Source organism: Eleginops maclovinus, chromosome 21 (genome assembly GCF_036324505.1).
Source record: "Eleginops maclovinus isolate JMC-PN-2008 ecotype Puerto Natales chromosome 21, JC_Emac_rtc_rv5, whole genome shotgun sequence".
Classification (NCBI taxonomy): domain Eukaryota; kingdom Metazoa; phylum Chordata; class Actinopteri; order Perciformes; family Eleginopidae; genus Eleginops; species Eleginops maclovinus.
This window is the reverse complement of record NC_086369.1, coordinates 10,615,246-10,639,207: the sequence shown is the minus strand read 5'-3', so window position 1 is coordinate 10,639,207 and position 23,962 is coordinate 10,615,246. Positions and strand designations below refer to the sequence as shown.

Sequence of the window (23,962 nt, the reverse complement as noted above, 5' to 3'; positions counted from 1 at the left end):
CCACACAGGGGCCTAAGAAAGTCAGGGCCTCTTAAAACGCAGATATGAAAGGGGCAGGTTTAAATTATGTCTGTGCTTGTGAATGAGGGAAGGAAAACAGGAAAAAGGCTTTGTTGAATACTAAACGTTAGCCCAGGGGAGATTCCAGAAAGTGCAAACCAGGCCCAGAGTTGCTGTGCATCAACGTACTGGGCGGGAAAAGGCACTGGAACAGATACTTGGATAAGACACAAATGAAATGAAATGTTTACAAAGAAATCTTGGATTTGAAAGTCAAGGTTACCGACTTCCCACATAACTTGCTTTGTTCTCTGCAAACAGAATTCTCAGTCGGATATTGCCATAAACAATACAACGAGTAAAAACTATATTAGGTTATTTTGCAGGAGTTGAAGTAGAAGTGAAACCCAATTGCTACCTTTGATTATTTCCATATTTTCCCAATACTTCACAAAAAGGCGTTCCGGTTAGGAGTGAGTACGGTTTACTTAGTATTATTCAGTGCTGTTGCTGTAAAGGGCATCGACCTTAGCAGCAAGGTCACAGCAGCATTTAAAAGCAGCAGCGTCCCTTCAGTCTCGGTGTCCATCAGTAGACATGGTCGGGGGGTTGGGGTTGGGGTTGGGGAGGGATACATCTTTTAAATTGATTTCAACTTTGTCAAATGCACCACGCACCATTGAACAGCCCAATTTAATCACAGTTATGACCCATAGAGGGACAGAGAGTCGTAGGGTACAATAAATGAAAGAAGGAATTGTAACTTTATGTACCGTACAACAATATTTGGGGAATTTCAACATAGATAGATCAGAGGAGAATAACGGGACACTGACCTCCATTTAACCAGTAAGCGCATAAATTGTCCAGAACTTGGTTTCCTCGCAACATAAAGAGACACTAGGTCCCAAGGGCCGGCCAGAACATTTGTAAAGGTCTTATATTCCCTATGCACATTTGCAATATTGTATATCTCACTTTTGATGGTGTGTTTTGTGTATTGTAAGTCCTTAAATAACCCTTACACAAGTGTTTTCACACACAGACAAGGGTTAAGAGTCCTAGCATCAACAAACACCACTCTCTCTTTTTCCGTTGCCCCCAGCAGTTGAAGCCTCTAGCAACCTTTTCTTCACTTGTCCATTCCCTGCTGTATGTGGACATACGATCCCCAAGAGAGTACTGAAGAAAGTCTTCGAGGTGACCCAGACCTGACCCTGACCCAGGGGACTTGCAGGACTCAGACAGACAGGAAAGACAGATGGGCTGCAGTAACCAGCAGCTGAGCCCCCCCCCCCCCCCCCTCTCCATGTTTAATGGCACGCTCAAGTGTACGTGGAAGCGACTTACAAATCTGCACGATAAGCAGAATCTAGTGGCAGATCAATTGAAGAAAAGGCTTACATCATTTCGAGAACGGGGGCTTTTTTGTATTAATAAAGTGAAATAATAAGCAATTTAAGGTGTTAGAGAACCGTGTGGGTAATTGTGCTTTTACAGCGAGGTGAAACTTTAACAAGCTGTTATATAAACCTACTCCGAAAGTGCATTAGATGTGTTAGCAGCTAGCATTAGCGTCCATTAATTTTCCAACTTCTACAAACGATTATGTGATATTGCACAGCATGACCGCATAACACAGACATATACTTGGCGTAGTAAAGACAACAATGTTACAAATCCTTTTAGACATTTACATGGATGAGTGTTGGGATGGCGACTACTAGGTTAGCCGATCGCAGGCTGAGCTCTGCTGCGTGTATTATTGTTTCTCGGGGCATTACATCATCATGAAACTCTGCCCTGGTGTACAGCGACACACGAGAGGGTCTGTAGAGTGTGTGTGCACATGTGTCTAACAACATCATTATCAATTTATAGTGACAGTGTGCGAGAAGAGCTGGCTTGTAAATATTGGAAGAGAGATTCAGAGCGCCAGAGAGAAGAAAGAGTCGTGTCGGTGCTAACGTACTCTGTGAGATGTGCAGAATGCATACTCTACAACTTCACTGGGACCGGACGCCCCCTCACATTCCATCCCTCAACATGAAGTGGCAGCATTGTTTACATTCCTCCAGATGCAAATTCAAAAACATGTACTACAGGAATGCAATACTGTTTTTGTGGGGGGGCTTTTTCTGGTGCAGCCCTTATCAGAAAGATTGAAGTCTGCTGTACTAAAAAAAAAAGAGCAGCTCGCAGAGAATCAATTGCCTTTGCATTCTTGCTCTAAACACACAGGGTAAGCAGGATGTTAACTAAAAGCTGTTTCAACTTGATGTAGAAATAAGTTAAGGCAATGATTTCTTTACATATGTCTTGCAGTTTGCCTAGCACTGTTGAAATTGAATCAATGTTAGCTTAACAAATTACCACCTCAGACGTCCTGTCTGTTAAAGCTGCCCCTATTAAGCAAACTGCACTTTTGGCTGTCTTTGATACATAAATATGTATCCGCGGTGTGTAAGGAGACTAACAAAGTGTCAGAAAATACAACCCTCTCTCAACTCTCTCTTCCTCCTTACCCACATCTCTAAAAACGGGTTACAAACGAGCTGATCCGTTTTATGACGTCATAACCGAAATGTGGGCTGGCTTTACATTGAACTCCTGGCAACGTCCCACCCACGTGACACGTCCCAACCTATCGTCCCCCATATACAGTCATGAACTGAATCCCCTCTGCAGCACATCTGTGTGTCTGTGTGTTCAGCAGGATGTATGCAGGAGGGACTTAGAGTTGTTTATATAATACATGGGCCTTTCTCAATATGCGTTCTTGTCTGTACTCGTGTGCTCGTGTTCTTGTGAAACGTCATCTCTTGCTGCCCAAGTACTGTCCCAAACCCAAGTTCGCTTTCACCAAGAACGGATAAAGTTCCCGGATGTATTCCCGGAAATGTTCTCGACACGCCCATTTTACCAAGGATGCATCGGATGCTAACTTGTGTTAACTCGGCAGCGAATATATCCCAGCATTCATTTCGGCATTCAAGCGAGGAGCGGAAAGTTACTCGACGCCATTGAACAACGGTACGTTTTTACTATTTTCGTATGCTATTTCATCACCACAAATTCACTTTGAGGCGAGAAATCAAGGGTTTATTTCAAATATTAGCAGTTTTACGAAAATCGATGGCGAATTCTAAATCTGCTTAAATGTTTTCGGAGTTGAGAAGCTCCACAATTGTGTATTGCGCAATACCAGCAAGTACGCATCGTTTCAAACCGCCAACAGCTCTGTGTGCTCGTCAACTTGCAAGTTCATTCTTCCAAGAACAACTCGCAAAAACGTTCTCCCCAAGTACACAAGTCCGTTCTTTGCATTCTTGGTATTGAGAAACGCCCATAATGTCACTGTTCTAGCGGTAAACACTGAGAAGTGTTTCAGAAATAATGCTTGATTTGGTTTGGAACATAATATGGGGTTTACTCACGGCAGTGTTTAGCTGAGTATCTTCTCCGGCAGAAAACGTTCACAGAGGAGAGAGAGCTGCGTGACACTACAAAGGGCGTGGCCAGTTTCAGCTCAGCTCAAATTTAAAGCGACAGTCACAGAATCAGCATTTCAGGAACAGGGCTGAAATAGTGGGGCATGCTGCAATGGGGGATCTGTTTTCAGCAAAACACTTCACAGACAAGTTATGTTTAGATATTGTAATGTGCTACACAGTCTGGTCATTTCAAATGTGCTGAAATGGACTGTATAGTATGCTTTGTATCCCTCAAAAATGAACTATTTGTTATTTAAGTGACATGTTTTGCTTTACATCATTATGAGATAGAATATTGCATGAGAAACTTGTAGCTTACTCATCTTTTTCAGCGATTAATAAAACAGTTAGTCAAGAAACAAGGCTGTTATGAGGCGGCTTCACCTCTGTTAATGCCTGTTTCCCGACCAGATGGAAAAGGGAGATGATGATAGGGTGTCTGGGCAGCTTTGCTAGTAGCAGATGCTGCACTAAAATCTGCTCCTTAGGGTCCAACAGTTCGACCATCGGCCAAAATGCTATTGTCAGCATAGCACCGGAGCAGAAGCATGGCCCACGGTAATGCAGATCGGAAATGCTTGCGTGTGAGAGTAAGTACTTCTGATAATCCTTTCAGCACATTATCAACATTTGTATTATCCCCGAGAGGTTGGACATGGACCCAAACACCAACGTCTGGGAGCAGATGGGATGGATCTACAGAATCAACCCACATGACCTTGGAAGATTTGAAATTGCAAGTAAGCGACTCAGCATTTTCCACCGCGGCGCAGTTGAAGTATCATTATAGCCGGCTCCTGGTGCTGACAGCAGCCATAATGGAGTGTCAGCAATCAGCACCTCCCAAATTACCAACACAGGTCACTCTGCAGCCCGATACTGTGTGTGTGTGTGTGTGATTACATGGGGGTGCCAAGCCTTTTCTTAAAGCCCACCCTGACAGGGACCCTCACTGCAGCCTTTACAAAGTCATTACCCTCTGTGACTATCCATGTGATTAGAACTGCATTGTACAGGAACGCAGACACATGTTCTGTATGCTAACGGCGACTCCATCCCAGGCTAAATCTGTCAGGATGGTTCAGTTGCTTGTTTTTAGGGCTTGGTTGTACAATATTATATCGATACAGTGATATGAGAGTAGCTATTGTCTTCCATTTTTGATATGGTAATATAAGATTATTTTTCCTGGTTTTAAAAGGCTGCTCACAGTTAATGCATGTCATTTTCTGAAGTGACCAGACTATATTTAGCTGTTCTATTATTTGCCTTCACCCACTTAGACATATTATCCTAATTTAACATTGTGAATATTTTGTGAAAGCGCCAATCGTCAACCCTACAATATCATAGCAGTATAAAATACGGCTTTTTGATCAGAAATATTGGATTTTTTTCCCTTTCGCTGAGTCCTATTTGGCAGGTGGACGTATATTGTATAGTGTTTTTTAAGATATTCGATCCTCTTTTGAGTTATTTGTAAGTTTAAAATTCCATTTTTGCTGTTTTGCCATTGGCCATAGTTAGATAAGAAGGCTCCAGGTGTTACCAATAACCCTAACGATGCCTCGTTAACGAAGATTTGTTCAGGTGTGCAGCTCAGAAAGAATATCCCTATAGGGAAGTGCAAGCAAAAAGTGTTTGTGTTTTTTTTCCAGACTTTATAAGGGTTTTTTAGTGGAAAAATATAGTACGAGGGCTCAAAATGTTGGCCCCGCCCACTTTCTGACGACAATAATGCATCAGAGCGAAGCAGAAATGAATAGTTTCTTCATGTCTTAAAGCTGCCGAGTCATACAGCTCCAGAAAAAATTAAGACACCACTCCAAATGTTTCAGTCCGGTGTCTGTTGAGTTCCAACACAGAAATTGTCAGTAGTTTAGAGAATACAATAAAATAATTTAACTCAAAGCCATACAATAAAACAAGAGTGAATGATACTGCTGAAGAGGTCTTAACTCTTTCCGTGGCTGTATATTGCACCTCAAAACATCAACAAAATCCATACCAGTAAAATCGTCATTTTGGTATGGGGGCACACGCCGAAGGTAAGAGGTCCCGGTTACCCTGTATATTATATATATTTAATTCTCTCCATATCGCCCACCCCTACTTGTTTATTTTCCTGCTGCTTAAGGTTAAGGTGGATTTTCTTAGTTTGGAAAAGGAAAGGGAGTGGCAAATGTCAGCAGTGAAACATAATGAGTCCCAGGTTATCTCCCCTCCAATTAAAGGGATTAACGAGGCGTCGAGTGGAGCTCCGTGGTGAGACTTCGGTCTGTTTTTAGAGTCAGGGGAGCTTTAGAGTCAGGTTGCAGGGTAAAGGGGGTAAGCTAAAATGATTGGGGGGTTGATAGTGGTGCTCTGTATGTGTACGTTCCTGTCTGGCCAAAGATTCCTGCCCTTCTGGTTGTTGATTAGATAAATGTAAAAGCAGAAACTCTAGATGCTCTGCAGAGCTTGTCAGAGCAAGTAAAACTGATCTGAATTTCCATTTGGCTCCATCACACATTTTATCGGTTCGATTTCATACTGTGATGAAGATCAGAGAGAAGGCTTTGGTCGATGTTGCGTCACATTGACGTGTGTGTGTGTGTGTGTGTGTTTCTGTAGGTTTTGTGAGCGAGATGAAAATCAATTCCTAATCTTTTCTGGAAGCAGGATCACATAGCTCAGGTAATGGCTTGTAAAAACAGGCCTCTGTGCGGCAGGGTATAACGGCCACAAAAATGCTGAGCTGTAGTTTGCAGAGCCTGCTGTGGGGAATAAAAAGGGAAAATGAGAAAAGCAGCAAATCCTTCTAAGATCAATTACGAAAACTGTTGTTGGTCAGTTTCCCTTTGACTAACTTATCAATTATCCAGCTATGATGGCGGTTCTTCAAGATATAGGCCATAGAAATTGCTCTGGAGATTTTCTGGGACAGGACTACAGGTAAGGAAGGAGATGCCTGATTAAGAGAATAAACAATAATGCTAACGGACGGGTGTCTTGAACCGTTTGTAGCCCGGGTTATGGGACTTTTTTCCTGCCATACTGAAGTAGAATAACCATTCACTTCATGAAAAATCCAAAAAACTAAGCCCTACTTGCATTGTTAGATAAACGGTGCCTGAAACCCATCCAACCGACCCGTTCCTACATTGGGCAGTAATGGTTACTTAAGAAACTGAGATTACGACAAGCTTGTACAACAGACAGGGCGAGCAAAACGTGAGAAAGTATGCAGGGCTTGAGCTTCCATATCAAGTTCCCTTTCTTTCTTTATGTGCTTAAACGAGAGCTGCTTACCCCAGCGTTTAGTTTGTGGGGCATTGAACTGTTGTATACCTACTTGGTTATTGCCCCCTAGCTTTAGTTCCAAAATCCAAATTACTGAACCAATATTCAGATTACTACCAAGTCAGGACCACCAACATCTTTCGTTGACTAAACAAAACAGTATGCCTCTTTTATCATGATCCTTTCGTTCCTGAGTTTGCACTGAATCCCCCCCTGCTGGTAACTCTGCACTCCTGAATGAGAACAAAACCCAGAGAGGGCGAGTTATTACATGCAATTAGCAGTTCGACTGTGAGATACTGGGAAGCTTCAAGAGAAAGACAAACAGAGGTATTTACAGGGGGATCAACTGCGGCTCAGTAAAGTAGCTCAATGTCTTTCTGCTGGGGGGGGAACGTGGTTGTATGTGCATACACCTGAGGCAGGGAAAGGGGAAAGAGAACTGGATAACCCAGCAGGAACACGGCAGGTAATGTATTTTGTCTCTTCAGATGTATTATATTGTTTCAGAGCGTCTCCTCCTTTAGCTCCACCAATTAACACATTCCTCCACTCAGCGATGAAGTACTCGGACACTGATAAAATGGTGTGTGTGTGTGTGTGCGTGTGTGTGTGTGTGTAACCCCATTTCCTGGTACCCCTAATCATTTTGCATGGGCTTTAGTTGCTAGGATGTAGGCATGTAGTAGGGAGGAGGCTCGAAGAACAAAGCCGCAATTGAGCATCACAGTGGGCGCCCCGGCCCCCACCTCTTAATGTGACTCACCTCATTTAAATATCATCGGACTAACAATGTGCTGAAAAGGGCCATCAGGGGAGGAATGTGTTATTAATGTGCGTTATTCTGCCTTAATTAAAATTTGGAACCTTCTTTTTCTCCCAAGTTATTTTGTTGGCAGTGATGGAAGTAGTACTCGGATCGTTCACTTGAGTAAAAGTGGCAATATCAAGTTGTAAAAATGTATTCTAAAAGATAAAGCTCTATATTTAAAGTCTTAAGTAAAAGTACAAAAGAAATCCCATCAAAATATACTTTAATTACAAAAAAGTGTCGGCCCATTTTAGAATCACATATTTAACATTACTGGATTATGATTTCTGATGCATTACTAAGTAAATGTGGATCTAATTTGAATTACTTTGTATCCCGCTGCTGGATATCTTAACCTGTAATGTCTATTCAATAATTAAATAATGCTTTTTTTGTATTAATTATCTGAATCTTCTGCATAAGGCAACTAAAGCAGATACATGTAGTGGGGTAAAAAGTACAACATTGGCTTCTAAAATAAAGTAGAGCAACAGAATACATTAGCAAAAAATGAAAATACTCAGCTAAAGTACAAGTACCTGAACATTATACTTAAGTAGAGTAGTTTGTGTACCACTGGAGGCCTATTCTGAAAGATATTTGGTCCAGATAATAATATTAATCCTTATGGTCTACAAAAGCTTAGCAGCACTGATAATAGCAAACCGTTCTCACACACACCTCTCCATTAATTCTCCTCTCCAACTTCATCATCTCTCACTCTGAAGCGCTCCCATCTCCACTAGTCTCCATATTCCACACACACCCCCACACAGACACACTGACATGCAGCCAGCACTTCCTCCTCCTCTGAGGTGGAGAGGTTTCACATTCCAGCGCGGCCTTCTTTGCATCTCGCTGCAGCTCTGTCAGTGAAATCAGAGACATTGATCGGCAGTTTGGAATTAAACATTAAACTCTCTACAGAAAAGAAAAACAATAGGAGGCAAGTGTTTAAAAAGTCCACACAATGCATGAGGGTTAATTATTTAAAAAAGCACAGTGAGGGAAGAGGAGAATTGTTTGATAAAAGTAATTGAATTTCCAGCCTTTAAATGTTTAATTAGGGGAAGTTGCAAGGTGAGGAGGTTAAGCTCTGAGGAAGTGGACAACACTAAAGATTTATGAGGAACTACTGTGATACAAAACACCCACAGACATCGGGAGGAGTGATATGCAACCAAAGCTTGGTTGAAATGTTCTGCTGTGTCACAGTGTTTTTTTATATATCTGGTACAGAAGCTTTGGATTACTAAAACCACTGTTAAGCATGAGTGGAAAACTAGTGTCTCAGCACAAATCAGGAGGAAAGTGCCATGTGTACACGCTAAGGGAGACACTACAGGAGAGAGAAGAAGACATTGATCGAGACCGAACTTTGTCACCCTTTTAATATCATACGTTTGAGCCACTTCATGAGCATAATTTCAAGATCTCCAGGGAGTAGCTATGTCTATCTAACACGATACTTCTTGAATTCTCTGAGAAACACACATCATTTTGTCTGAAAATGGTGAGTCAGCAAAGACTCGATCTTCAGTGAGAATGAGATAATGCTAAGAAATGAGCTTCACTGTTGCCAATAAACGAACACAAATCTGGCTAAAACTATAAAAGCAAATGCCACACAAGGACCGCGGTGGCTGTGATGGCCATAGCTACCAGTGGTTATCCTTATTTCTGCAAATGGTGCGCACACATACAGCTGTCACATATCTACTAAAGCATATTGGCCCTAAAAAGTTATAGGGGATGCGCCTGATGTGACTTGACAGGACAGTGCAAACTGACCTTCACCTCCTGCGCTGTGCAAATACATCCAGGTGTGCACTACACACACGTAGATTTACATTCACACCATCAAATGAAGCTCACATTTCTGCCGCAGTTGCTTGGGCGCAGACATTTGTTGAGCACGTTTGCCAACTCTCCCATTCAAACCTGTTGAACTTTAGTAAGAGAAAAATATCTGATCAAACACTAATTGTCGCAGTGGTATCAGAAGTGGGTAAGGATTTAGGAGTTTCCTAAATTAGATCCTAAATAAAAAACTACATTTTAGAACGGTTTAACGGTTTTTAGTTCCCTCTGAATACTCCTGCGGCTATCAACTGGAGCTAACATGCATATGAAACCACGATATGAACCTGCCCTAGAAGACTAGAAGATTACAAAAGATATCCATGTGCCTGAAGAGTAATTTACATTTTATCGCTGGATAATGCAAATGTTAAAGCCATGAAACCCTCCCCGGTTGTAGTCATGTCTTATCAGGGCTTCCAGATAACCCCACACGGTGATGCTGGGTAAAACGTCTGCCTGAGCCTTGGGAAAAGCTGAACATGCAACTTGGAAAGACAAAGAAACATATTCAGTAGCATCAAGAATGTTACTTTGTTATTAACCAGTCCATCCCTCGCACCAACGTCACTGACCGCACTTCATTCCATTTCTTGTAGCATCAAATAGTTTCTATCACAAAAGCAGGTGTGCCTAAACACAAACGATTTAACATTCCCAGGCCTCATTTGTTCAAGTGCATACAGTGTGTGTAGTGCACACCAGGAAGAAGCAACATGTATGCTGTTGATGAGTTTGTACGCCTTTCCTTCGCCAAGAAGCTTGTTTTCTCTGTTATACTCAGAAATTATACTTTAAATCCAGAACCAGCAGAATATTACCAAAGACTCCCATGACACACAGATACAAAATGCAAATAAATCAAGTGTTATCAGTGTTATCAGGTGTGCAACCTTTCTAAATATTGCAATATATAAACACAGACACAAACATCAGTCAAGAATCGGGTATTTTTCAACAAAAATACCATAGCGAGATAAAGGGAAGGTTTACTGTACTATAATCCACACGTAAAAGAACAAATGAACAAATATAGTTGATAAGATGAAACTGTCATAACTGCATTCAGGATCCCGATGGCAAGATATCAGCAGTGCCGTACATTTGTACCAGTTTGTAACAAATATTGAAAAATAACATCAATTCATAAAGAATTGATTTGTTTTGACTGGTTTTATACATTAAGTGTTCTCTTACTTTCAAACATCTGCACTGTCAGGTAGCCGAGTTAAAGTCTTGTGATGAATTTAGACAAATCTGGTTATGAACATTACCCATTTACATCTGAATAATAATAAATCTGTGAGTATTACGCTTAAATCCATGTTCATTAAAGACCAGATTATCACCAATCAACCTGAGGCAACACTGGCCACTCACTGTAGTCCAACAGGAAATCTGCTTTTCAAGGGCAAATCAATTTACAAAAGACCTATGAGGTATAACAACGTACAGATGATGAGGATTAGCAGGCTATAGAGTCCAATCCTCTCTGCCAGTGTTTCTCACACAACAGCCACTGTGGCCCAAGACTCTGTATATTTGTATTCCAAACATTACAGAAGCTGATCTGGCTGTTTATTAGCTAGTTCCTCCCCCTGAGTGAAGTTGAGCTACTCAGCAAAATCAGCTGCTGAGTGTTTGTTTGGAATAACAGGTTGGGTTATGGAAGCTGAGAGACATTGCTAAGTCCGTTAACACAAGAAAAACAGTTTGAGAAGCAAGAATACGATAGCTTGCGGGCCCTTTGATACCTAGCTAACCTCTTCCTCTGTCAGTTGATTGTACTGGGCTCACTTAATCTGACTTATGTAGCTTTTTTAAAGTTTGTTCCTGTTGGGAAACTCCCTTACAGCCACACAAAATGCCATTTATGTTTAACCAATCTGCACTTGTTTTCAGTACAAGCTAGGGCTTTGACTTTTGCCCAAAAATCATATTCGAAGTTCGTTTGTTTATTAATATTAAAGTTCGAATGTATTCGAATATTTATTAATAATATTTTGACCATTAAATGTCTTCAGTAAGACCAATATTAGTATCACACTTCAGTTCGATGTTCTGTCCACCAGAGGGCAGTGTATCAGTCAATGGCGGGTGTCCGTAATATGTACAACATTAGTGTGGGTCCCACATATGACAGTTAACGCTCCATCGGAAATACACGAGCTTACAGGAACCTTTCGTGACGTGCACCTAGTCAGTCAATGATGCTTTCGGAAGAAAAACACAGTCACTTGTTTTGTTTTTTTTAATTGTATTATTATCAGACTCTGGATTAAACACAAACAGTTTTATCCACTGTTCTCATCAAAAATAAATAAAAAAATAAGCCAGTCAGGCTAAGTAGGTTAAGGCTTACTCCTCGTCAGGCGTAGTTGTCGTTGGCGCGGCCATTGTTTTAGAATATTGTTTTAAAATAAGCGCGATTGCGCGAACCAGGAGGATGCCAACGTCATAGGTCTACAGGAGCCCAGATGACCAATAATAGCCTTGATAATGAGCTCGCGGTTTTACTTCACCAGGCGTGAAAAAAACCTTGGAATCTGAATTGAAAACAACACTAATAAAAAATAATTCCCATATAGGTTCGAATATTAAGGGCTCCCTAAAATTCGTTCGAATTTCTTTATTTTTTTAAACAATCGAATTATATTCGAACAACGAAGTTCGAGGTCAAAGCCCTAGTACAAGCTACTGCAAGGTGTCTCGTGTTGCTCTCATGCAGAAACCAGGTTGGTTCTGACATGTGTGCTGTTTACAGTGCACACATATCTGATGCCGGGGTATTTCTCCCTGGTGAAGGGAGTATTGGTACTTGCCTTGGTGTCAAAAACGTTTCCAATAATAGGAAATGTCCAGGCAAGATTTCCAAGGGGTTTGTTTCCATTGTGTAAACATGTAGGTGCTTTATAACCCAGGGCGATTGACAAGGCAACTCTTAACCTTATCTAGCCTCTGGGAATACTTACAAATACACATTCTGAGCTTAATTCCCAAATGAAATTAGGCTATAATGGGATGATTCAAGAACGCATGACTGGAACACAGCATCGGCTAGGTACTGTTTTCTTTCAGAAGAATCCTGTCCTTGAATCTCTAACATTTACTGACCCGTTGTGAACAATGTTGCTGAATAAAACCAGCTCACAGCCTGACCCCGCGTCACAGACTAATGATGACACTCCAAACTGTTCCTATAGTTCCCATATAACCAACAGCGTCAACATGGAGCCTAATGTAAGCCTATATTAGCCTAAAATTAATCAGTATTATGATAAGACCCTTTTCTTATTTGTTCATTGTACTAAGAAAACTGCTACTACTAACAAATGCTGTATTTTTATCAAACGGTATTTATACATCCTATCCCTGCAGATCTGAATCCGCAGTGCATTGGTAGTTTCCATTTTTTTCACAGGTAAATTGTTTTCAACAAGCACAGTTGTTTTGGGATTTTTAACACCAGTTCCATCCTGTCCCACTGGCACACAATACTCCTCTGTTCACCGGATTCCAAATAGTCCAGTCACCACCCTGCATGACACCCACCACCCCCTACCCCTCCTTTTGCTATCTCTCCCAGTCTTCTCCCCTTGTATCGGTCTTTTCCCTGACCAGGACAGAAGCTGCTGATGGTCAGTCAGATTAGCGCCCAGCCACTGAAGGGACGACTTGGAAAACGGACAAAGAAAGAGCGGCTTTGTCTCGATCTGGTGCTGCTGGCCACCCCGGAAGTCAGAGAGGAAACTGGGCGGAGAGAAAAAGCATTCAGAGACATTATGATGACCAACTGTGAGATCCTGTAAGGAGGAGATCTAAGAAATCTGCAGTATCTTGGGAGTGGTGGAGGAAGTATTCAGATCCTTAAGTAAGAATACTAAAATGGAATGGTACCCAAGAAAAAGTATTTAGGTACATTCAGGAAAAGGTACTTCAAGAAGTGAAAGCACTGATTGTAGGAAAACTATAAGCACAATGAGGAGAAAGCGGCAAATATTCACATTAAGAAGCTGGAACTGTAAATGGTTTCTACACCACAATGACTTGTTGATTACAGTTTAAACCACATTAAAATATCATACTTTAAACATTCTTCATACATTTTGGGTCAAAATCTATATCTATAAAGTAAGTAAAGCTGTAAAAAAAAAAGTATTGAAGTAAAAAGTACAATATTTAGTGGTAGAGTAGAAGTTATGCTGATGTAAACTACCTCAAATGTGTACTTTCCACCACTGGTTATAACATGCATTACATAAGACACCTTCAAAAAGATATCTTAACTAAAACAATGTTAGGGAAGTTTCTCGAGGCAAATAATAAATGGTTGTTTAGGGTGTTCTTTGGATAATAGCACATGTACATGCAAAAATCACACAGAAAACTCCAAGGAACTGTTTTTAAATTAAAGTAAATGCTTTTATTGTAAAGGCACAGTGCTGTGAGAGCTTACATTGTACTATTTATGATATATCAATAGTTTGTGACTTCAAACGTTTCTGTTTAGAGAGTTCTACAATTCACATCTCAATTGGCCTAGCTCCTTGGAAATGGAAAACATTGAGCCACATCTTATGTAGGTTTTGAGTTATCCAATAACATGTCAAACCCTGCCAACTACATTCCTTGGATATATTATACTATGCACCATAAACAAACTCTATGACCCGGTGAAGCTACCGAGCAAACCCCAACTCCACCCTGCGGATTCCATAATACAAATTCTATTCAAAATGGGCCCCCTCTCTACGAGCTGCATGACGATGCAGTCGCCATCGTTCCAAGAGCCAGCTACTCCTGCAAACACTGAACACTGTACTCTCTGTTATCAAGGCTGGGACAATCCAAAGCAAACTATAAATATCACACTTTCATTTTACCACAGCCAAAAACCTCCGCTTAAAATCATTTCCTTATGGTTCGTCAGCAATTAGTGGTGCGCTAAGGGATACGTTAGCCGAGAAGCCCGTCCTCTGATTCGAGCGTGCCATATGATTAGCAGCAGAGGAGGATGACAGCTGTTCAAATGTGCGCATGCTTTTTAAATAAAAGGGCAAATACCAAATAACATCTGTCACAACGTAAGGCTGAAATGATCGCAGCCACCCGAAGGCAGCTCTTGGATATTTTACGTGTGTGGCAAGAGTGATTACACTGGCAAATGGCAAAGGACATGGTAGTGCTGAAAGAAATATGTTGGGAAGCTCAGGTAGGCAAAGTGAGGCTGTCACACAAGCTTTAAAAATCAGACAAATTAGATGAATCTCGAAATCAAATTGTCAAAAAATGTGTCTCAAAAGAGAAACACTGCAAAATAAAACACAAATAAACATAAATAAAAGTAGGAAAGTCAAAAGTATCCGAAAAATACACTATGAACGGAATAAGTGATCAGTAGGAGATTTCTTTATCAGCTATAGACCTAGCAAAAGCCTTTCAACCAGGACGAGCAACAAGTGAGCCAATCTAACCGTTGACAACAACATTGTAATAAGTTCATAAGCATCACTAAATGCTAAAACTGAGTTTAACAGCAGCTCAGGTGGAGATTAGCCATTAAGTCCAACTGACACAACGCTTGTACAGCAAATATCTATCCAAAGTTTGCTACCATTAGTTTAGATTAGCCACCATTACCCACTGGTTATACAAAACTCATTTACTTGTGTTTTCTGTGTGGATTAAATGATATTGTGCGCTACTGAATGGGATCAGTCCATCTGCTTGTGTTACCTGAAGCTACTGCGTGTCAAGCGTACCGTTTCATAAATGATTATTCAATCCATCACATCTGGCTAAACTATGATTACACAGTCCCTTGTAATGTTTAACTTACATGCTTACATTTACCATTTAGTTAATAAGTACTGGACCCCTCTGTTGGGTGGGCATATGGGAAGATAATGTGCCATTTTATACAAATTAATTTGGGTACAGAGTGGAAAGCATGGAGTGCCATTTGTTTGAACGGTTAACAATCCCCATCTCTGCCATCATCTGGATTGAGTAGTTCTAATCACGTGGGCCGGCCCATCAAAGAGTGAACATTGCATAGTTAATGGTTCTAATGGGCGGTTGTGAAGGGGTATTCACAGTCAAATTGCCGTAATTGCACTGAACGAGCATCAAGGGAATAGACAGAGAGTGGGCCAAGTGGACTAAGGAAGAATGAAAGCCTGTCCGGCACACACACACACACACACACATTCACATTCACTTTCAAGTCCAGAGACAAAAGCATGTATTCACACACACATGCACACAGACCTCCTCACGCCAATCAAACATTTACTTGTTGTGGAGTCGAGAGCCAATTAAGGCGGGCAGAGATGTTAACAGGCAAATCCAAATGTAGCCTCGGGGGGGGGGGGGGGAGGGGGGACACAGCAACAACTGTACACAGCAACAGCTGACACTACTCGAGACGGCCCACACACAAAGGGTGGGGTTTACTCCACAAACTGAGAGGAAACAGGCAGCTAAGGAGACCCCGCTTTGGCTAATTAGCACTTTTTTGAAGAAGTCAAGACCTCTGAAACACCCCACCCCAGCGTAACAAAATAAATCTCTTCAAATAAGTGCTTATACTGCAGCAAGGTCAAGGGTAGAGTAGATATCTCGAGTGGCACCAGGAAATGAAACGTGGTTTAATTGAATGTAGCCATCCATTGAGTACACTCGGGTAAATGGCAATAGCTTTACAAGGAAAATACGATCAACGGTGGAGCATCTGTGCTTTCTTTCCTTATCGCATTTGAAGTCCATTACTACTGCAGCTAGGAAGCCAAGAGGAGACATGAGATAATATTAGAATACTTTACTAGAAAGCAATCCCTAAGTGCAAAGTAGCAGAACATCCAACATTAGGGTTCAAATATTCTTCTGATTGTTATTTCAAAGACGCTTTACCCTCTCAAACCTTCATCCATTGGATTTCTAAAGTGTTTCTCTCTACATTTGTGAGAAACATGTTGGTTTCCATCTGTTATTTGATACAAGCAACGTCTATCATAACAACAGGCATCAGTGAAAAGTGGTGACATCGATGTGTTACAAAATAACAGCGCTCTAATTACCCCTACATGATTTACACTCTTTTACAGCACGGTCAAGTTACTGTCACTATCATCTTCAGTGATCTGGGCAGGAAGGAAAACATCAGTCAAAGGTAACCAAGCCCTCTAAATATCAACACAAGCTACATGAATATTGCAACATCATGCTCCATTAATACAGCACTGGATACCCATCCCTGACAGCTGACATGGATCCAATCCCGCTTGTAGCGGAGTGGTCAAGCAGAATGAATGGCAAGTAATACTTTGTCCGTTGTCCTATCTTACCTCACCAACTCACTGCACCTGTTTGAATCCTTAACATTCATTCACACCTAAAGTCAATTTCCAAAAAGCATGATCATACATTTAGTTACCAAGAATGACACAAATCCCTCGTGGAAGCTGTGATTTATCGTACACAACCACAAGCAAGTACACTTTTTGTACTATTTTGGTTGTGTTCTCTCCAAGTAGGTTCAATTATTCACGTGGCTGCTAAGGGGGATAGGCATAGTAATGCGAGGCAGGGGCCATACATGGAAACCCCTCATAAATAAAGCAGCATTTTACAAATAAGCTTGACATCGTTGAAGTGAATCCATTGCCTCGCTATGTAAGACTATAGCCTTCTCCCACTACTGACAAATTGGGTACAAGCTAATACAGTTAAGGTATGTTTTAACAAGATTGTGCAAATATTCCTTTGGAAACAATTCCTCAAAACTGCTCATTTGCCAGCATTTATATTCCCACAGCAATACCTGGTAAAACGAGTTCCTGTTAGCCCCAGGCTTCAAATGCTAACCGCAGAATTAGGCTAAAGACGTAGCTGAATAATAGGAGCATTGTGCTTTGTAACTGGAGCTTTACGTTTCCTAAACGTATGCTTTCAAACAGGAATGAAACCGAGTCTCATAACAACACACTCTACTTTCGTACCACTCACGTCTAGACATACAGTCCCACATAACAGCTTTAACCTTCTCCCTGATGGTTCACAGCCCCACTTGCTTTCCCACACGCATTACTTTTATTAATGCATGGCCAGAGCACAGCTTTGGAGCTGGAATACGACACAGGTGTCTTATGGCTGCCATTTGCTGGGTGGGCTCATTCCAGGGCTGCACAGCAGAGGCTTAGGGGGTGCTGAGAGAAACCTTACACCTCTGTAGGGCGAGCAGGGGCAAAACTACACAGCATTACTACTGGTGATGCTCATCATCTGTGACCCTGCCGCAGACCCTGCCAAGTACATCGTTTTAATCCCCGCAGCAGGAAGCTCACAAGTCCAGGGCGGACTCGCCACTGAGATTAGTGATATACCTTCGAGAAGGATCTCTGTGAGTGTGCATGAAGAGGATAGATGAATGGAATAAATAATAAATTAAAGAAATAAGCAAATGGCTAAAAGACAGATCTGATGCTCTGAGTGTCAGTGGGTGTAGGGATGGTTATATGTCGCTCAATTCAACAGAACCATAATGATGAGTTGCAAGTATGGGACAAACCAAGGCAGAAATGGCACATTTTCATGCACGGTAGGGCTCTTTTTGGTTTTCCATTAGGGAAAGTGCTTTGTCCCTTTTAGTACCAAGGCAATACCAAATCGTGGCGTAAAAAAAAAAACTGTTTTTAATGGAAAGTATGATATTTTTTACTTATTTCCTTTCACTCAACCAAGATAGCGCAACTGTGCCGTTAATTATTCTTAAAAATGGACAAAGTGCAGACCTCCCTCTTTCTTTCAAACAGCTGGGATCAGCAGAATGTTCTAGGTGTTTTGACCAGAGTGCTTACAGACTTTATAACTGGATAACGGTACTGCAACAACATGTATACATATTTCATATGATACCAAATTTAGCAATGGCTGGTAGTAGAGTAGGTTCAATGTGTCAGGAGGCAGTGTTCAGAGATCTTTGAACTGAGAAACCACTCAAGCACAGGCACTGTTAGGGAGGCCAAAACTAACTCACAACCTATATTTAAAATGTTCTGGCTCCTCTAGTCTTGCTTTATCAGGGTACCAGAAATACTTCTTTCATGGAGGAAAAGAAACTTCAAAAAGCTGTATGTGAGGCAATGACAACAGCCATTGCTTAATTTGAGGATGTATTTAGCCCCTGCTTGTGTGAATTGTAATGTACAAGTCTATCAAGGTGTTAATGGGTAAGAAGGAAAGATAAATGAAATAAACAGAGGTTGGAAAAAGCAACATTTATCTTAGGACAATGTTCTGTGTGAGCTGATAGTGATCTAAACTAATGCTCGGATTAAGGGTTTTAAACCACTATATCCTATCCACCCTTAAGCCCCAAGAAAATATAGCCTTTCTGCTGACAAGCAGTTATGGAAGCCAACTTTGGGCTTTGTCCCCCTCCAGCAGCGCAATGGGCTGCTGACAGGTTTCTCATCAACACAAGCTGCGCTGCTGTAATGACAGGAAGCGTTTGTCTCAATCAGCAGGTTGCTCGGATGAATTCTTAGTGTTGCGCGCTAGCATTCTTAGTTCCCACACCTCGCTCCCCCTACTCCGTGACCCTCCACGCCAGGAACAAAACCCTAGGAATGTGAGCTATGCAGAACTGCAGCTCGGAGACACCTGTTCAGACAACCAACACAGGGCGAAGCCTCGTATTCTGGTTCTCGTCCGAGCCGCTGCATCCGCCCCCGCCCTGACCTCGGCTGCCTGTGCTCTACATACACAACTCTAGCATTGTGGGCACAAAAATCAAGGAAAAAACGCATCAATTTTCATGTCACATGCCCTCACAAAGGCCTGCCAAGACATTCTCCAGATGGTGAAGTTGACAGTTATCTTTATCACTTTTCTGTGTGTGTATTTGCCGTGTAATAAAGGGCAAAATGAAGCCATAACACACCTGTCGTGATGCTTAACTGTTGCCCTTATAAACAGTAAAAGCTAGAATAATGAACTGGACTGAAATGCTTATACACAAAGTCTCCTGGGAGAGTCCCCCTGCCCAGCTGGAACACAGACTAAAGGCCTCCCAATTTTTTTTTTCTACACAAGAATTAAAAGAAGAACTAGGCTACTCCCAGTGAGAGCAGAGGAGCTTGCCAAAACTGCAGACAAGCTATTGAGGCTTCGGAGTTTACACAGTGAAATGTCAGCTCTGTAGAGAGTGCCCTCAGGGGCATTCAAATACAAGCCAAGTAAGGCCATTGTCCATGTCCTCCTCTTTTTCTCACAGCCAGAGCACCATGACCATGAAGAGGAGAAACACTGGTTAAAAAGAATGGGACTTGATGCAGAGATTTTACCTGGCAAGCAGTGAGATACACACACTATTATATATGGATTTAAATTGAATGTTTTGGAAGAATTAGGCTAAGTAACAATGGATGCAACTCTGCAGTTTTTGGATTATTCATTCAAGCTGTAAAAATGCTTTTCAAACCGTAAATACAGAACTTATTTCCCATGTTTGCAGAAGTATGCAAACTCTGGTAAAGAAACAAATGACTCTCGGCACAAATAATGGCAGTGTTCCAACAATCTTTTTGAGTTGACCATTGATGCTTTTACAAAATACTTGCACAATAAGAGTTTGTGTAAATAATCATTTGTAATGCAGATGTATTTAAAGACAAACAAATATGAAAGTTAAGTCTGGTTAAGTCAGAAAATCACAAAACCAGGAAAATCCCAATTACGATATTACAGCATCCACACTCCTATCCGTCATGGATATAATATAGATATATTGCTAGTATAATTAGACATGTTCATGTACAACTAAAGACACACTGAGGTCATACAGAATGTGACGAGCTCTTTCATACCATGGCGTACCCTCAAGCAATTATGGTTATGAGAGCGTGTTGTCAGACAAAAAACACATGGTGTCCCCTATCATTATAATATACACATCTAAATAAACTAATGGCTGGATGTGATGGAAGCTGGCCAAGTGCTGAGTCTCTCGGTGGGCTGCCAGCACAGGGGCTCGGCGCTGTCAGCCAGTGACAAGCTCCGTGTCAACACACTTGACTTCGCAGGAGCACAAGGGCTCTGTATTCCCTCTGGCCATGATACACGACACACTACTTCCTGGAGGAGTAACTCCGTGCGTTTAGGGCGTGGGTGTCTCTCGTGTGTGTGTGTGTGTGTGTGTGTGTGTGTGTGTGTGTGTGTGTGTGTGTGTGTGTGTGTGTGTGTGTGTGTGTGTGTGTGTGTGTGTGTGTGTGTGTGTGTGTGTGTGTGTGTGTGTGTGTGTGTTTTGTGGAAGTTGAGAGTTTTGACACGAGGAAATTTACTCATAATGGTTCGAGTATTTGTTGCCATAAGCAGACTGGCAGTTCCTGTTGTTTTCTGGGTTAAGTCGTGCGGTAAAAAATTACCCCACGGAACATACGTTAGCCCTCCATTAAAGCTACATTCACTTTCCCCTCGGAAACATTCCCCAAAGTCAGGTGAAATGCCATTGAAATTCATAGAAATAAAAAGTCCTATTAGTGAAGAGTTGCACATTTGGACGTGCATTCTTCGGGTAAGGTTTTCTGTTAAGTGAAAAAACGCTTTGAGCATGTATGCCAATGGGTAAACTTTAATATCATGCACCTAGCTTAGCAATAAGACAAGTTTGCTGACTTATTAGCCACACGTACCACACACAAGTGCTCTGTCATTAGGTGAGAGCTTGTATTACAGTTAACGTTCCGACTTCCCCATGAACCATAACGATATTTTCAACGAATCATACCAAACACATCTCAACTACCTTTTTGTTTTCATCCGCATAACCAATTGTGAAGACAAGTTTTGAGCTGGATACAAATGTGTTGGTTACTCACTTTGCATCGGAGGTCGGAGTTGAATGGTTTTTTGTCGGTCACAATGTACTCCAAAGGTTCCTTCGAAAACAAAACGTATATGTTCTCTTAATCTCCACTTTGGAATCCGCGTTGTTCCTTTAAACCTACTTAACTCATCCCCGCTTACTATGTGCTGAACACAACGTTTCAAAATGTTACGCCTCGACCGTGCCACTCTCCAAGGCAGATAAAGTGGTCTGTCAAGGAGCTGACTGGGAAACGGTTTGTTTATACAGAAATGACGTTAACGGGTGGATGTGACAACACAGAACTGTTCTCGGATCTGCGCCGTGCAGGGCTTTTACTTGAGAGTCCGCCCAATCTGTTCGGACATTGGTCAGTTTTCTATTAAGGCGTGGGGGTGGAGCCACTTCTGTATTTTCATTGGCTTGTTGTATTGTCAATCATAAGCTAACGCCTCCGTTGTAAATTCGCTTCAGTACACAGTCGCACTTGGACATGTAAGTGAAATAGACATATATAAATATTATTAAGAAGCTGCATTTAACAAAATGGAAATAGTTACGATTTTGAACAGATAACATGTATGTAACTTCATTTAATTATTCAAATCATTGTATATAGGCATGTCATTTGAATCATCAATTCAAGCTGTGTTAAATTATTATGTTTTATCCATATTATGTGTTGGAGGATCGATTAAGCATAGCCTTCTTAATATCTGCACACCACCTATAAAATCACTAACATCTACAAATCTCAATTTTGGATCAAATTGCATCTGATCTTATTATAGATATATTGTTTGCATTGTGGTATCTGATGCTCCCATGTAGCCCAATGAGAAACAATATTTTATTTGGATGTGTTTTGTAATAATAAGAATTAAATGAACTTAAACTTGACAAAATACTGTTTTGTTAAATGGTATCTTGTTTAGCAGTGGTTAGCTAATGCAAGTGGGCATCCCATGGGTGCGTTTTGTTAAATTGTTTGATAGCTCCCCCTACAGGACATTTTAAGATGTACTGCGATTGCAACAAGTTTTCAAAAATCCGAAAAGGCCCATTTAGAGTCGATTATTTTACTAAAAACTGAGTTACACAAGTATAGCTTCAGTCACTTTTAATTGTTTGACTGGGACCCTACTGACCACTGAACAAGGACAATGCTAGATTGACCTCCATCATCCCCTCTAATATTTGCACCACATTAAATATCAGCAACATATTTTATATATCATATTTGATGTATTATATTCAAACGCATTATCTTGATTTCGGTTTTTGTATGTGTCTGAGAGACTTATGTTGATGTTTATAGGTATACTGTATGTATTTGTAATTGTTCATGCAAATGAATGGAAGGAGGAACAGAGCATTTCACAGCAATATGTGATGAATAAAAACCTAAACCAAACCCTTACAAATAACCACTCATTTGTTTTATTAAGCAAACAATTGAGTGGACACCTGATGAATTAAAGTATCAAATAGTGTTTGCATTAAACACATGCATTCATAATAAAAAGGGTGTGTGTGTTTCCATGTGTATGTGTGAACAAGTTCCAGAAATGGGCAAACAATAGCAGTGCACCCATTTGTGCCCCCCTTGTCCTGACATTAAAGTGTGTTGTGTGCCAAAACGCTGAGCCACAGGTTCTTTTGTCCTCAGCCTGGGATATGATGTGGGTTATATTGTCTGGGAACAATGGAGCCCAGCACTCCTCTTCTGACATACACTCACTCTAAAACATCAATCCAACCTGGCCACAAAAATGTGAAGAGACTATTCTGCGTGCACACAATGCTTCATTTAATAGGCCTAAGCATATACTTTAAATTAGTATTAAGCTTCCCAAATTATTTATTTCTAATACTTTGTAATGATTTTTCTACTTTATGCATGTTTAAAGTAATATTTGCCCACTTTCCCTCTGTAATACTCTCACCAGTGTTTGAAATGTTGAGCTTTAAACAGCTATTACAGTCAATAAGAATATCAGTTGTTTATAATTAATGTGACAATGAAAATTGACAAATGGTCAAGTTTAGCATGTCTATGGATGAAATGTATAAGCGATTATGCTGATCTCTAAATAAATGCTCCTTGCTATGTTACCATATAACCACTAGATGTCAGGAGAGGTCAAATCATGGCCTGCTGTAGGTCTTTAATGCTGTAAACACATTTGATCCACAACTCTTAATTGGAAATGGACAAACGGGATTATTAACTAAACAGATGCAAATGCAGTTATGGGTAGAACATTACAATCCACCCAGCAATAAATTTAAAAAAAAGGTTTACGAGTTTTAGTAGACTGCTCCACACCAACTAGTGTGTGTCCCGGATGTTTCCATCGGAAGGGGGAGGTGGAGAACGGGGGTTGCAGTCAAGTTGCCAGATCTGTACAATACCAATGTTGTCATTGTATTTGACTAATTTTTCTTAACTACTCGATATGTTCGAATATTAATAGAATAAGTCCTATTCCTTTTACCTGAGCCAGGAATTTTTCACAATCTCAGTGTTTATTACGCATTTGTGCTTATGTTGTGGTAAGATGACTTTTAATAGCTGACTGAAATTAAATACGTGTTCATGTATAAACCAACAAGAATACACGCCCCATGTTATTGACATGTCATTAC

The 23,962-nt window shown here is 41.0% G+C and overlaps 1 protein-coding gene across 3 annotated transcripts in view; it reads right to left on the bottom strand.

Moving 5' to 3' along the window:
• Window positions 1-21,589, bottom strand: part of mpp7a (MAGUK p55 scaffold protein 7a) — a 128,070-nt gene extending 106,481 nt beyond the window's left edge. For 2 of the 3 annotated variants that reach the window (XM_063912857.1, XM_063912860.1), the window contains exon 1: window positions 21,327-21,589. The gene's annotated coding sequence lies outside the window, so the exon portion shown is untranslated. The remainder of the gene's footprint in view (window positions 1-21,326) is intronic. The other variant, XM_063912861.1, reaches the window with a different exon arrangement.
• Window positions 21,590-23,962: the final 2,373 nt, after the last annotated feature.